The sequence below is a fragment of the Amblyomma maculatum genome, chromosome 4 (assembly GCF_055883805.1).
Source record: "Amblyomma maculatum isolate TAMU_Amacu chromosome 4, ASM5588380v1, whole genome shotgun sequence".
Classification (NCBI taxonomy): Eukaryota; Metazoa; Arthropoda; class Arachnida; order Ixodida; family Ixodidae; genus Amblyomma; species Amblyomma maculatum.
The window spans coordinates 78,631,401-78,643,989 of NC_139347.1; the positions used below are offsets into that span (position 1 = coordinate 78,631,401).

The 12,589-nt window shown below is 51.2% G+C and overlaps 1 non-coding gene across 1 annotated transcript; it reads right to left on the reverse strand.

Moving 5' to 3' along the window:
* Nucleotides 1-12,041: 12,041 nt before the first annotated feature.
* Nucleotides 12,042-12,205, reverse strand: LOC146191501 (U1 spliceosomal RNA). Its single transcript, XR_014706914.1, has one exon. It is a non-coding gene; the product is annotated as a U1 spliceosomal RNA (small nuclear RNA).
* Nucleotides 12,206-12,589: the final 384 nt, after the last annotated feature.

The following is a 12,589-nucleotide window of genomic DNA, read 5'->3' on the forward strand; positions in this document are numbered from 1 at the left end:
GATCCCGCGTCTTGTCTTCTCGTACACAAAGCATGCACAGCCAACTTAGTGGATCTCGATCTCCAACTAGATTATTCCTATGTAATGGTGACAATCCTACCACTCCGCCGCAGGGACCCGCCATTGCATGTACTTAACGTGTACTGCCCTCCCAAACTCAAGCGAGTGACATTCGCGGACCTCTTCAGCCGCGCGCTAAAAGTAGCGGGTCGCGATCCCCTCCTGATCGTGGGCGAATTTAACGCTCCCAGTCAGCTGTGGGGGTATCGCAAGAAGGAGTCGCGCGGACGTAAGTTGGCGGAACTTGCGTCCACGTTGGGCCTCATCCTCCACACTGACCCGGTCTGCCCAACACGGTTAGGAAACTCCGTGACACGGGATACGTGTCCGGACTTAACCTTCACTCGCAACATAAGACACGCAGACTGGCTCAACACCGAGGAAACCCTCGGTAGTGACCACTGCATCCTTAACATTACAATACACACACGCCCGCTCAAACGTCCCACAACACAAGCCCGTATCCCAGATTGGACGAAATTCAGGCAAAATTTTGACTCACTTGATAACACACCCATTTCCGAGCAGGGCTACTCAGCATGGTCCCAACAGCTGCTGACACACCTTCGCTCGCATGAAACACAGATCCAGCTCTCAGAGGCGGTTACGGACGTGGATAACCACCTCCTACACCTCTGGGAAGCCCGTCGCAGCCTCGTCCGCCGTTGGCGACGCCAGAAACATAACAGAAAGCTTAAAGCTCGAATTGCCGAGCTCACCCAGAAAGCGGCTGAGTACGCGGCCCATCTCGCCGACTCCAACTGGATGGATAGATGCAACACGGCCGCACGACAAATGTCTAGCCGCAACACATGGCGCCTATTTCGAGCCCTCATCGACCTAACCCAAACACGAACCGAAACACAGAAACATTTGCAGAGAGCCATGCATGCTTTCTCTGGCAACACGACTCAACTGGCACAGAAACTCCAGGACCAGTATCTGTGTACAGCCCAAGACCACCGTGGATCATCATACTCTTATGCAGACAGAGAGAGCACAGAGCTGGGTCAACTTTTCCAGCTCCATGATCTGCGGGCGGCTCTTGCCAAAATGAAACGGGGCACTGCCCCGGGAAGGGATAAGGTCACCGTCAAGCTTTTGACGAACCTGCCCGACTCGGCATACCAGTCCCTCCTCGACTACATCAATGCGATTTGGCGCGGGGACACCCCCCTGCCAAGCGACTGGAAAACGGCTCTGGTAACCTTTATTCCTAAATCAGGGAAACCAATTGACACATATAACCTCCGTCCCATCTCTCTCACCTCCTGTGTGGGCAAACTAATGGAGACGATGGTGCGGGACCGGTTATCTGAATATCTTGAACAAAAACATGTATTCGCAGGCACCATGTTCGGATTCCGCCCACACAGATCCGCTCAAGATGTCCTCCTGCAACTCAATCGGGAAGTCCTTGACCCACTCGAATGCCCCCATAATGACCGGGTAGTACTCGCCTTAGATCTCGAAGGGGCATTTGATAATGTAACACACGAGATTATACTCACCCACCTAAGCCAGACCGATTGTGGTCTTAACACATTCCAATACATCAAGCAATTTCTCACGGATCGTCAATCCTACATTCGCATCCAAGATAATGAGCATGGTCCTTTGCTACTCGGCACGCGGGGAACCCCCCAAGGCGCAGTACTTTCCCCGTTGCTCTTCAATTTGGCTATGATGCACCTGCCTGCCCAGCTCGATGGTGTCACTGGTGTGCAGCACGCCCTGTATGCCGATGACATCCCCCTGTGGGCCACACATGGCAGCATAGGGGACATTGAAACCAGCCTGAAAACAGCGGCGACGATAGTAGACCGCTACGCCCGCCGCTGTGGTCTTCAGTGTTCCCCACAAAAATCAGAATTTGTGCACCTCCGCCCCTCGTAAAAGTACACAACTCAAATCACTCTTTCTTTAGACAGTGGTCCCATACACGAAGCTGACGAGATGCGGGTACTCGGACTCTACATACACAAACACAGACGGTCAGACACTACATTGGCCAAACTCCGTAAGGTGGGGGACCAGGTGGGCCGCATAGTCCGCCGGGTTTCAAACAAACGCGGGGGGTTGCGAAGTAAGGATCCCTTGCGGCTGGCAAACGCCTTCGTGACCAGTCGGATTCTATATTCGACGCCTTACCTCCACCTACGGAAACAAGAGGAGGATGCCCTGGAGGTTATCCTTCGCAAAATTGTCAAGCGTGCCCTGGACCTCCCCATCACTACTTCAAACAGCCGTCTTATGGCCCTTGGGGTGGTGAATACTTTCCTGGAGCTCCGGGAGGCGCACCTTACAAATCAGTACACGCGTTTGTCGCAAACGGAGTCGGGTCACCGCCTTCTTGCTCGACTCCATATCCAACACACCACACTCATGGAAGACAGGTTTCGCATCCCAGAATTCTGGAGACGCGCCCTCTGCGTGCGACCTCTGCCAGCGAATATGTCACACGAAGATCATAATGGTCGGCGCCTGGCACGAGCGGAAGCCCTAGCCCAACATTATGGCAACAAAACAGGTGTATACTACGTGGACGCCTCCGGCCCTCACCACGGGGGATGGTACACGGCCGCTTTAGTTCACAACAGCAAAACGGTTAACGGTCTCACCTTCAGAGCCCACAGTACAACACACGCAGAAGAGGTGGCGATTGCTCTCGCGGCCTCTCATTCCGACTCAAAATACATAATTACCGACTCGCGAGGAGCCTGTCGGAACGTCAGACAAGGCTGGACTCCCTTACTAGCCTATAAAATTTACTTAAATTGCATACGGGATACGGACCCCGCACGCCGCTACCTTATATGGGCCCCTGCTCATCAAGGTTTGGCAGGAAGCGAGGCAGCAGACGCAGCCGCCCGCGCGCTCTCTCACCGGGCTGTTTTCTCCTGTCTACCCGATCAGGAACCCGATTTTAATCCGGCCTACACCTTCAAAGATATCACGACGTACTATCAAAATTGTCATCGCCTTTACCCCAGCCCATGTAAAGGTCTCAAAAAGGCGTATGAGCGGCTCCTTCTCCGCCTTTTCACCAATACATTGCTGTGCCCGGCAGCCCTAAAACATTTTGACCCCTCCTTTAGTGGCAGCTGCCCACACTGTGGAGCGGTGTCTTCTGACATCTATCACATGGTGTGGGCCTGCCCCTCCAACCCGGCTATTCCCCCCATCCCCAACCCAACCCGGGAGAACTGGGACGCGGTCCTGCTCGGCTGCCACGGCTTACAGGCCCAACAAGCCTTAGTCGGACGCGCCCGAGCGGCGGCAACCGCCACTGGGGTCCCCAACTAAGGACCTCCACCTAGTGCTTGTAAGGACCGGTCCCTTATGGGCCGATCCAAACATACCTCCTGGCCCTTGTGTAAATAAATGTTCTTACCACCACCACCCCCACCATCGCGGCGGGGCAATTATTATTATTATTATTATTATTATTATTATTATTATTATTATTATTATTATTATTATTATTATTATTATTATTATTATTATTATTATTATTATTATTATTATTATTATTATTATTATTATTATATGAGCCTGCTACTGGCTTTGTGGCTGTTTCGACGGTAGAAAGAAGGAAAATAAAATGCACGGGCCTGCTACTGGTTCTGTAGCTGAGCAAATATCTGCACACAATTGCTTAAAATGCATTAAGTATTCTGTGTACAGTGCAGGACCTATTTTTGATAAAATTTGTGTGTGCTCCAAGGAAGGCAGTGGGGGCATTCGTTATTTGCTTTGTTTTTTAACAGATTTTTTTTATTAATTCAAAGATTTATCAGGACATTTTTATACAAGAAATCGCGTTTACTGTGATAACATGTGGTAGATAGCCATCTTACCCTTCAGACCCTTATGCAATTTCGCCTTGCTTCGTTTTGAACATTTAGAATACGCAGCTATCTGTAGCGCAGCTCAACACGAAGAAAAGTAATGCACTCCGCTTCGGTCAGTTCAGGGGACCTTTAGACGCCGCCGTACCGTTTGTGGACGCACGTGTGTGTACTTGGCGTGCTGTTTAAGCCAAGCAGGGTTTCCCCTCGGACATGGGACGTAGTTCCCTCGCGAGCAACGCATGCCCTTTCTGACGCAGCGCGTTTCAACCTCACGCTCAATGCTGAAGTTACTGTCACGGCCGCTCGATGGAAGCGCAGTGCGCTTCCATCGAGCGGCGCTTCCATCGAACGGCCGTGTTACTGCCGTCAAGACACAGCGTGCGTGCGCTTTCAACCTTTATGTGGCGCGTATTGGGACAGCCCCGCGCCGTGTGGTGAACAGACTCGCGTCTTTTATAGACCAACACCGTGTTTACAAACAAAGGGGGCGCTCGCGGCGTCGCAGCCGACTGGGGGTGAAAAATAGGGTTAGCGCCCATAGGAATACATGGAACCGAAATATTTCTAAGCAGTTTTCTCATTTCACGGGGCACCGGTGATGTCGTTATTCGGTACAAAGCAACTATGAACATCCTAGAACAGATCACGAAAGTATGAAATCTCATTAACTAGGCGAAGTATTTTTAAAATACCGCGAAACGTATGGGGGTGCAAGTTGGGAGGGCGACCCGTAGAAATACATGTAAACACAACTTACCGGAACATTTTTCTCATTTCACAGAGCATCAGAAGTGGTGGCCGGTCGTTAAACGTTGACCAGCACTTTGAAGAAGTGTGTGATAAAGTAGGGTGCGTCATTACGGAGTCAGTCTACTTTGAAAACTCCCTGAATAACCTGTGTTTTGAATCCAGACACCGCCAAAAGGCAAGCTGGGTGTAGCGAATCGCGTTCTGATATGCTGCCGCATAGGGTAAATAAGCTTGATAATACTGTCGCTCCAGTGATACGTGCTAGACAGAATTACATTTAAAAAGCAGTTGTCAAACGCCATACTACAATATGAACCGAACGAGATTCGCGCATTGCAGCAGACGACAGCGTATCGGGCGATACCCACCGCGGCCGCGAGCTCCAGCTCCGGAGCGTCTGCTAGCGACAGCGGGTGGTGCATGGTCGTCTGCAACTGTGCGCGGTCAGTTTATAGTGCTGGGAACTGTCCCGCAAGTCGTCATACTTGCAGTACTTGCAAGGGAATGTAGTGTGCCATGCAACATGATGTCAGGGCGTGACACAAGACATTCACCAAAAAAATGAGAAGGGTTCAAAGCTGCTGAACCGAGTAAATTGTTGCGGTAAGTTGTGTTTACATGTGTTTCTATGGGTCGCCCTCCCAACTCGCACCCGCATACGTTTCGCGGTGTTTTAAAAATACTTCGCCTCGTTAATGAGATTTGATACTTTCGTGATCTGTTCTAGGATGTTCATGGTTGCTCTGTACCGAATAACGACATCACAGATGACCCGTGAAATTAGAAAACTGCTTTGGAATATTTCGCTTCCATGTATTCCTATGGGCGCTAAGCCTATTTTTCACCCCCAGTCGGACCACGCTGGCGATAGAAGCGCCACCGCATCGTGCTTACGTCACAGATCGGTGTTTGTCTTTTGTTTGGGATGGCAGGACAGCGCTAGTCGCCCGTCACGTCCTACACCTTCCGAGGAGCAGGGGATGCCTTGGCCTGCCGTGTATCCCGACAGTGGCTCGAGTAATCACGTTAAGGCTGGTGGCGAGGCTATTAGCTCATCCTGTACTGGATGAGCACGGCGCGTCGTGTGCTTACACCCGAACATTAATTACCTCGGTCCACAAGCGAACAGACCTCTGCCTTTTTACCGCGAGGTTGTCGAGATAAAGTCCTCTCGATGCAGACCTGTCAGATGTTAACGCAGGCGACCTACCAGCCATACGCATCAGCAAACTAGTAGCCGTTCGCAGGCTTTCAATTGATGAGCAACGAGACGCTGTACCCAAATGGCGAGCGTGGGCAGCTTGTCGGCTGCCAAATGAAGTGCAAGATTTTGACTGGCTTAGGCGCTGAGGCGTCCTCCCTACGAGACAGCGCCTTGCCAGATGGGGTATTGTACCCAATGACCAGTGTGCCAACTGTGGTGCTCCCGAGAACCTCGCGCGTTTTTTTTTTTTTTCGAATGTGAACTTTTGATGCGCGCGTACTTCATGATTAGCGTTCGCGTGACAGATTGTCACGAGCTTTGCGCGTCTCGCTTTGTCTTTGCGCATCTCGCTTAGTGATAATGCTGAAAATCAGTGGGATACACTCAAATTAATTTTGCGCATGCACAGTTCGGTAGAGGGTCGTGCACTAAGGCGTCGCGTGTCTCAGGAGTTGGCAGATACTGCTGCGAAGCTCCGCATTGCATACAGGGCGGGTTGGCATTCCCCTTTGAAGCGTGCCTGCTGTGACGATTACACAGCCGGTATCGGTGCCTTATTGGAACATAGTCCCTTTCGGAGGCTGCCTATCATGGTAGGCGTTGTCCATCTGCCCATCCCGAGGTGCTTCGATTTGCGCGAACTTACATCCACAGCTCAGCGTTGAGCGGAGCGCTCCCCTCTGCGTCCCATCAGACTCGTGACTATGCATTTCTTTGCGCACTTCAAAGACATGGCGTCTTCGGATAGCACGATTGATGAAGGCGCTGTAGCGCTCCACCTCCGCTGCCTCGTGAGGAAAGAGGAGAAAACAGAAAATAAAGAAAAAGAGGGAGAGAAAAATACGCGCGTCGCCCCACCTTTTCTTTTATTTCCCTCTACCCCTTGTTAGAGGTGGGACCCGGGTGTCGCTGGACGGATCGTCGGCCGCCTCGACGCCCGCTCCACCTCAGGAAGAAGTGCCGCTGAGCGAATGAGTTGGGAATAGAAGGACGAAAACTTGGTTTTGTTTACATTGTTAACAGTAGGAAAGAACTCCGGGGAATAACTGATGCCCGCCCACACACATAGTTTATAGGGACCGTGTTCCCCAGGTTCCCTAGGTGAAGGGCGGGTTCGTCGTCGAGGGAGTGTCCGTATCACTCTAATGTCACTCACTGAATTAACACATTTTAGAGCGCAGCTCTTTGGCGCTCGTTCCTGGGTTTCGCGTCGGCGTCGGCGTCGGCCTCGTAACCAGCGCCTCCCCACTTTCATCACCCAGTTCGAGCCGGCGCTTGGCAACCGAAGCCTCGCAGGAAGCGCGGAGCAGCCGGAGAACACAAGGAAAGGAAGGGAGTTTGGGGGGGGGGGGGGGGGGGGGGGGGGGGGTCGCCGGAGGAAGCGCTAGCAGCGACTGTCTGATGCCGCTGCCGCCGCTAGCGAGTCAAGACAACGCGACCGCGTAGATAATAATAATAATTGGTTCACAGGAAGGGAAAGGCGCAGTATCTGTCACACGAGTTTGTGGACACCTGAACCGCGCAGTAAGGGAAGGGAGGAAGGTGGGAGTTAAAGTGTAAAGAGAGAAAGAGGAGCCGTAGTGGAGGGCTACGGAGTAATTTCGACCACTTGGGGATCTTTAACGTGCGCTGACATCGCACAGCACACGGACGCCTCTTCGTTTCGCCTCCATCGAAACGCAGCCGCCGAGGTCGGGTTCGAACCCGGGTATACAATAGCCGGGCGTCTTACCACTGTACCACCCCGGCGGGGCATGACCGCGTAGAAAAACTGATTTATTTTTTATAGGAAGGGAAAGGCGCGGTAACTGTCTCACTTGTTTTCTGTGGACACCGCAACCAAACCGTAAGGGAAGGAAGGAAGGCGAGAGTGAAAGTGGAAAGAGAGAAAGAGGAGTCGTAGTGGAGGGCTACGGAGTAATTTCGACCACCTGGGGATCTTTAACGTGCGCTGACATCGCACAGCACACGGACGCCTCTTCTATCCCGTTCCTCTCGCTCGTAACGCGTCCCACGGCTGTGACAACCTCGCGAGGCACTTGTATAGATCTCGTCTTTGAGAATCAAGCATTGGTGTACCAAGTCGAACATATATCAGTCTATTTCTCCGACCACAAAGCTTCCTTCATGACTGTCAAGAACTGTCAGTGGAGTCTTTGTTAAAGGAAGACGTGTGAAAAATAAAAAAAAATAAAAAACTCTGTGATAGCGCATACATGTGTTGCTCGATTTCTTTGCCTCAATCTATCGAAAAGGAGAAACAGCTTATTTGCTGTGTTCAAATTTCGCATTAGGAAGTAACGTAATCGTCGGTAATTTTTTTCACTCACAGACACGTCCCCTCGAAAGTTTAGACTTGGTGGGGAAGGAGGAATCCGCTGTGGCGGTGTAGAGGGCAGCACACGAGGAGCTCGCTGCCGGCGTCGCATAGTCTGAGACACACCTGTGTCGCACGAACCACCGCGCGCCGCCGGCAAGACGAAGCGGAGAAGCGTGCGCCTCATGGTCTGGGCACAAACGTCTCTGTCGCAAGGGCCACCGCGCGCTGTCGGCCAGACGAAGGGGATGACCGCGTGGTTAGTTCGAAACCCACCGCCGGACACCCATCGGTAAAAATGGGTACAAGCGTCCCCCGGCATGGCGCTCGGCTTTTCTAGGGGTGTGCGTTTGGGAGAAGCTCCGTAAACCCCGCTGCGCGCCCCTCCTCCGCAGTGGGCCCAAACCCAGTTTCGAACCTCGCAGCCTGCAAAGGTGGTTTAGTTTGTCTTGCAAAGGTACTTCCTTTGAGCCTCACCTGAAGTGCTCCCTTAAAGCCTCAGCTGCAGCAGTCCATGCGGCGTCTTCCGCCCGTGCGCTATCACCCTCATTACGATATCAAGAGTCAGAACAGATGCTGGGAGAGTTTTGCCAATGTACGTGAAAGCTGCATTGGGTGCATTTCCTTGCTTGGTTTCTGCACTTGAAAATAATCGCTATGCAGTTTCTGCTTAATTTTCGCGGATATAAAGGCTGGTTCGCACTGGCAACTCGCAGTGGTCGGGCGGTACGATTCGTCACGGAGGGAGAGACCCGTATGAGGGAGTCGCTTGCTCGCTAACTTTTGTTTTGATGAGGCGGCGTCTGTCCTGCCCCCTTTCCCACTTTCCGACCGCTAACTCTAAAATCAGAATTTTATGAACGCTCAAATTTTAGGACGTTAAAAATGTAGACTGTGCTGTAAATGAACTAGCAGAGACTGCCGCCAGTTGAAAGCTTTTAGAGCGCAGCTCTTTGGTGCCCGTTCCTGGGTTTCGCGTCGGTGTCGTAGCTAGGTGGTGGTGGTGAAAACGTTTATTGACTCTTGAACCTTACTCTGCCTCCTTTCAGTACCTCAGCTCAGCATCCCTCTTCCTGAGTGGCGCCGACCGTGCGTGTTATCTGATTGCTGCGCGCGCTCCCCAGTTCACCGTTTCCTCCCCCCCCCCCCCCCCACTTAGTTTCTTCACTTTAAATAAAAAGAGGTATAAATGCTATATATTTAGTTAAACTGAACAAGCACATATATCCACGCACCGGTCTGTTAGGATCTTACGTCTTGCGAAATCAACGCCTGTTTTAAGAACGGCAACGGTAATACTGTGCTTCCGAGGAGCGAATCTAAGGCGAATCTAACGCTGCCGTCGTTCCGTCTCCCGATGCCGCATTGGAAAGTCGTAGAATTTTGTTCCATCAGGCTAATTCATGTAAGTATTGCTGCAGCCTACAGCACTGTGGGCGCCGTCGTCTGCTATATCCTTCTTGATAGGGACGCGCTTGCCGCCACGAGTGGTGCGCATGTCGCTCCGGAGCTAGATGTGCAGGTTTCATGCCTCTCCAGTATTTATCATCCTCCCGCCATTCCACTCCGTACCACCCATGTTAAAGTGAGCTAGAATTGGGTAGTGGGCTCACTCCTCAGCCGGCGCCATACATTGCGATGACGCCGCCTATGTCAGCAGATTCTAGTTCTGCGCGCCTCCGCAGGGGGCCGCCACCGCCGCCTTCAATGTAGCAGCGCGCAGCAGCGCGCGGCACCGCGCCGTTTGCCTTTGTCTGCCTTCCCCTTCGCTGCTGTATTCTTGCCATTGCGGAGGTTTTGTTTTGCGGTGGGCGATGTGACTTCTGATACGAAGAAGCCACCCCGATGACAAAACCATTGTGCTAGGCTGCCGGACATGTTTACGGGAAAGGCGCCACGAATCGAAAGATGTGTGGCCCTTGGAAAATAATGGGGGCGAATATAAATACTCCCTAAAGGATATAAATACACGATGACCTGATCACATCAATGACACGTACACCAGCCTAGTTTTTCAGTTGTATTTCATTCTATGGCCTTGTGAAAACAATAAGCCAGGGGAAGGGCAAGCAGGGCCAGCTAGCCGGATTGTCGACATGCTGCATCAAGGAAGCACAAAGCTAGACACGAATGTGAACAAAAAGGAGGACCAGTAGTTAGGAAACAACTTTATTCAACGCATTACTAAGCGTCAAGAATACGCTGGAATATCTGTTGACCACAGCCAGCATATTATAGCCGAAGCGCGTGATTATAGGCTAATATTTCACACTACTGGGTATATGTTGCTAAATAGAGTCTAATGAAATTGAATTGCGAAGCTTGTACAAGCCTGCTAACCGCTTACTCGGCGCAAACTTCCGCGACAATGGCAGCTATTGTAAGTTCAGCTTTTGCTTCTTGAGCAAGCTCGAAAAATGACGGCCTGTGGGGCGATCATTCATGACTTGAAAACCACTGTACACGGCGCAAAGACGACAACACAAGAAATAAAAGAACGCCATGTGAGCATGTGCTGTCCTTTTCTTTCTTGTGTTGTCTTCTTAAATTTGCGCCGTAGTGGTTTTCGAAAATATATGTTCACGGAGTTTTTTTTTTTTTTTTCGTGCCATAAACTTTATTCGGGCAGCAAATTAATTGATGCACTCGGAGTAGTAAAAGACACGCTCCCGCTAGAAATCGGATGCTTACAACATATACGCGCCTCGCCTCTCTCATCAGTTATGATTAACCCGGGTGTACTTTTTGTCAAGGAAGCTTGCAGTGGAGCCGCCGTTAATCAGCCCGAGATGCCTACTAAATGCTTGTTTTCCCACTCCTAGAGCTCCTGTCAGGTCCTTCCCTATCGATCAGAACACTGTCTACACGAATATGGCTAATTCGCAATTCGCAATTGTGCAGTTATCTGAAAATTTTCAGATTAAACTGCTGATAATGGACGGGGGATGCTCAACTGCAAGCTTTTAAGATGCGTTCAATAATGACTTGTGGCAATTTTTATGCACCTTTCTTTCATAAACAGCGTCGACAGTAAATTAAAATTCACGATCCAGAAGGCAGGCGCGACAAAATGGTGCTGACAGCTGCGGCCTATTAAGTACGGATACAGCTTTACACGTTACACACGTAAACCTACGTGCCTCTGTACTCTATCATCGCGGCCGTGAATCACAAACCTCAGAAAATTGAGCAATCGAGCGCCGCAGTCATTTTCATACAAGCGCCTTAATTCACTTTTCGCCAAGGACTCCGGAGAGAAATCGGACACGCGTTTGCAGTTAGAAACCTCTTAGTTCATCTTATAGCACCAGTAGTAGCACAACTTGCTAATATATCCAACCTCTGCATAGCTGCCACATGCAAATCTAGAAAGTGTGGACGAAGACGGTGCGTTTTTCTAAAGCGAGAAGGCCGCGGTCGCACGAACGCAACCCCTCAACCAGCACAGCGCTACATTGAAGTCTGCGGTGGCGCCACCTAGTGCATGTGACACAGACTGCGTCAGGGAAGGAGCCCCAGTGAGCCCACTACCCCATTCTAGCTCACTTTACCCATGTGGCACCCCACCACTAAATACATGGAGGAACTCCATGGCCGCGGGTTAGTTCCAGTTCGCTGTGGAGTTCTGCGACTTGCTGAGTCGCAAGAAATCGGTCAGCCAGCAACATACTCCCTCATTTGAATCTCTCCCTCCGTGACAAATCGTACCGCACGACTGCCGCGAGCTCGTGTGAACCAGCCTTCAGATCCGCGAAAATTAAGTATAAACACTAAACAAGCAAATGCACCAGTTGTAGCTTTCACGCACATTGGCGAACCTCTGCCAGCATCTGTTCTGATTTTTGATATCGTAATGAGGGGGATAGCGCGAACGCAGTCCCCCACTACCAAAAATTGCATGCCCCATCTGCCCCAGTTTGGGGTAGTGGCAGGGGTCAGCACAAGCGCAGTGCAATGCTCGCGCCTCTCCCTGGGGGCACCGCCTAGCTGATCACGGTGACCCCGGCACCAGGTAAGTATGCCGAGGAAACGTTCAGACGCCCGTACCCACCTCGAGCGGGCATCAAAGCGACGCCGGTTACAGGTGGGAAGAACCTTCACTTTTGACGGCGAGAGATAAAGCTAACGTGAACATTACTCGCACTTGAGCCATTATCGCCATCTTCGCCAAGAAACTGTATTCTGAAGCAATGTTGATGCCTGTACAGGGCAAGATAAAACAAAAAAAGACTGCACGTTATGGTGCACTGCGCGCCGCCAAGGGCCATGGCAGACTGTTTACTCTCACAGCCGACTGGTGGCGCCAGTGTCGATAATGACCCCACGTGCGCATCGCTTCCAAATGAATGCTCTTGCTGTGACCCCGACAGAAAAAAAAACAAAAAACGTCTGGTTCAAACACTT